The following is a 4,198-nucleotide window of genomic DNA, read 5'->3' on the forward strand; positions in this document are numbered from 1 at the left end:
AGAAGGACATCATGCTTGGTAAAGTAGAAGGTCAGCAAAAAAGAGGAAGACCCTCAATAAGACGGATTGACCCAGTGGCTGCAACAACAAGATAAAGCATAACAATGACTGTTAGGATGGTGCAAGACCGGGCAGTGTTTCATTCTGTTGTACATAGGGTCACTGTGAGTCGGAACTGACTCGATGACACCTAAGAACAACAAGAAAGGATGTACCAGAGAAGTTACATTTTCAACAGTACATGACTTTTTAAAAACAAAAATCATGATATGTAGGGAAACGGTACAAGTGTAATCAATGATGGAATGTCTGCTCTAACTAGAATAAGAAAATCACTCTGGGACAAGTTTCCAGAAATAGCAGTATTTACAAAATTCATTCATTGCACTATTCAAAGTTACACTATTGCAGTAGTGAAGTTGAAGCCAGAAGCACCAAAAGGGCTAAGGGACATAATAGGTGAAGCTGGATGGGAGTGACCATGGGCATCTTTTGTCTTTTGTAGCTGGTATACCAGGGCTTTGCATGGTTTTGTTGGTATACTATGGCACCAAACCAAAACCAAATCCAATGCCATTGAGTCAATTCTGACTCATAACGACCCTATAGGACAGAGTAGAACTGCCTCATAAGGTTTCCAAGGCTGTAGTCTTTACGGAAGCAGACTGCCACATCTTTCTCCCGTGGAGCGGCTAGTGGGTTTGAACTGCCGACCTTTTCGTTAGCAGTCCAGTGCTTTAACCACTGCGCCACTAGTGTTCCTATACCATGGCAAAGTATTTAAAATTTTTTCGAATTTAAGGATGAACTGTGGATTTTTTCCATTACCAAGGTTGGGGGCGGGGGGCAGGGAAGACGTCCAATATTCTGACCTTTTATGAGATGACAAAGGGCTGACAGAACTATGCTCTGTGGCAGATATTAAAAAAAAAAAAATCAGGGCTTAATCTGTCCTTTTGAATTAAAGGTAATATTTAATATAAAATTAAATAGTTTAAAAAATATATGCTATGAAGAGAGCATTTTGAATACAGGCATTTGGAAATGCTTCCAATATATGATTTTTTTTGCCAGAAATCTCATAAATATGTCATCTATAAAAACTCTCATATCTGAACACTTTAAATCTTGGACGCAGAAATTTCTTACATGATTTAAATCTTCCAAAAGAAAAGTTTCAGTGGAGTTTGGATCCATTTGTTTAAAATGGAAAAAATGTAACTAATTGACATGCAGAAAGATGGAAACTTACTAAAATTTTTTCAATAAAAACCTGTACAAAATTTGTAGATGGGATCGAAAACGAATTATTGTGATTTATTTAGTTAAGCCAACATGTACTTCAATGTATTCAATCATATTGTTCTCACTAAAAATCGTATGATTAGTAGCCATTTCAAAAATCAGAGCAAAGAGTTTTATAATATTAATAAGTACACTTTACAATAATTTAAAGATACTATTTCATCCCTTTTTATATCCTATTTTTTGTGTCCACCACTTGTCTGTCAGTTTGTCATACTGTGGTGGCTTGCATGTTGCTGTGATGGTGGAATCTATGCCACAGATATTTCAAATACTGGCAGGATTACCCATGATGGACAAGTTTCAGTGGAGCTTCCAGACTAAGATAAACTAGGAAGAACAACCTGGTGATTTACTTCTAAAAAATTGACCAGTGAAAACCTTATGAATAGCGCAGAATATTGTCTGATATAGTGCCGGAAGATGAGCTCCTCAGATTGAAAGGCATTCAAAATACGACTAGGGTAGAGCTGCCTCCTCAAAGTAGAGTTGACCTTAATGAAGTAGATGGAGTAAAGCTTTCAGAACCTTCATTTGCCTATGTGGCATGACTCAAAATGAGAAGAAACAGCTGCAAACATCCATTAATAATTGGAACGTGGAATGTATGAAGTATGAATCTAGGAAAATTGGAAGTTGTCAAAAATGATATGGAATGCTTAAAGATAGATATCCTAGGCATTAGAGAGCTGAAATGGGCTGGTATTGGCCATTTTGAATCAGACAGTAATATGGTCTACTATGCCAGGAATGACAATTTGAAGAGGAACGGTGTTGCATTCATTGTCAAAAAGAACATTTCAAGATATATCCTGAAGTACGAAGCTGTCAGTGATAGGATAACATTCATACACCTATAGTTAGAACAACTATTATTCAAATTTACACACCAACCACTAACGCCAAAGATGAAGAAATTGAAGATTTTTACCAACTTCCGAATTCTGAAATTGATCGAACATGCCCTCAAGATGCATTCATTGATAATTACCGGTGATTGGCATGCGAAAGTTGGAAACAAAGAGGAAGGATCAGTAGTTGGAAAATATGGACTTGGTGACAGAAGCGACGCAGGAGACTTCCTGACAGAATTCTGCAAGACCAAAGACTTCTTCATTGCAAATACCTTTTTTAAACAACATAAACTGCAACTATACATGTGGACCTTGCTGGATGGAATACACAGGAACAAAATTGACTACATCTCTGGAAAGAGACAATGGAGAAGCTCAATATCATCAGTCAGAAGAGGCCAGGGGCCAACTGCAGAACAAACTATCAATTGCTCATATGGAAGTTCAAGTTGAAGCTGAAGAAAATTAAAACAAGTTCACAAGATCCAGAATATGACCTTGAGTATATCCCACCTGAATTTAGATACTATCTCAAGAATAGATTTGACACATTGAACACTAATGACTGAAGACCAGACGAGTTGTGGGATGACATCAAGGACATTATACATGAAGACAGCAAAAGGTCATTAAAAAAACAGGGAAGAAGAAAAGACCAAAATGAATGTCAGAAAAGACTGTGAAACTTGCTCTGGAATGTAGAGTAGCTAAAGTGAAGGGAAGAAATGATGAAGTAAAAGAGCTGAATAGAAGATTTCAAAGGGCAGCTGGAGAAGACAAAGCAAAGTATTATAATGAAATGTGCAGAGACCTGGAGTTAGAAAACCATAAGGTAAGAACATGTTTGGCATTTCTTAAGCTGAAAGAACTGAAGAAAAAATTCAAGTCTCAAATTACAAAATGAAAGGGATTCACCAGCCACTCCATGGAAACCCTATGGGGCAGTTGTACTCTGTCCTATAGGGCCACTATGAGTTGGAATCAACTCGATGGCAATGAGTTTGGTTTTGTTTTTTTGGTATAGGCAAAATATTGAACAATGCAGGAAGCATCAAAAGAAGATGGAAGGATTACACAGAGTAACTGTACCAAAAAGAATTGGTCGGCATTCAACCATTTCAGGAGGTAATATGTGATCAAAAACCAATGGTATTCAAGGAAGAAGTCCAAGCTGCACTGGAAGTATTGGCAAAAAACAAAGCTCCAGGAATTGACGGAATACCAGTTGAGATGTTTCAACAAATGGATGCAACACTGGAAGCCCTCACACATCTATGCCAACAAATTTAGAAGACTGCTACCTGGCCAACCGACTGGAAGAGATGTATATTTGTGCCAATTCCAAAGGAAGGTGATCCAACAGAATGTGAAAATTATCCAACAATATCGTTAATATTACAGGTAAGTAAAATTTTATTGAAGACTATTCAAAAACAGTTGCCAGCAGTACATTGACAGGGAACTGCTAGAAATTCAAGCCTGATTCAGAAGAGGATGTGGAATGAGGGATATTATTGCTGATGTTAGATGGATTTTAGCTGAAAGCAGAGAATACCAGAAAGATGTTTACCTCTGTTTTATAGACTATGCAAAGACATTGGACTGTGTGGATCATAACAAATTATGGATAACATTGCAAATACTGGGAATTCCAGAACACTTAATTGTGCTCATATGGAACCTGTACATAGACCAAGAGGCAGTCGTTCAAATAGAACGTGGAGGTACTGAGTGGTTTATAATCAGGAAAGGTGTGTATCAGGGTTGCATCCATTCACCATACTTATTCAATCTGTATGCTGGGAAAATGATCTGAGAAGCTGGACTATATGAAGAAGAAAGCAGCATCAGGATTGGAGGAAGACTCATTATCAACCTGCAATATGTAGATGACACAAGCTCACTTGTTGAAAGCAAAGAGGACTTGAAGCACTTACTGATGAAGATCAAAAACTATACTGATGAAGATCTAAAACTACAGCCTTCAGTATGGATTACACCTCAACATAAAGAAAACAAAAATCCTCACAACTGGACCA

The sequence above is a fragment of the Trichechus manatus genome, unplaced genomic scaffold (assembly GCF_000243295.1).
Source record: "Trichechus manatus latirostris isolate Lorelei unplaced genomic scaffold, TriManLat1.0 scaffold00045, whole genome shotgun sequence".
NCBI lineage: Eukaryota > Metazoa > Chordata > Mammalia > Sirenia > Trichechidae > Trichechus > Trichechus manatus.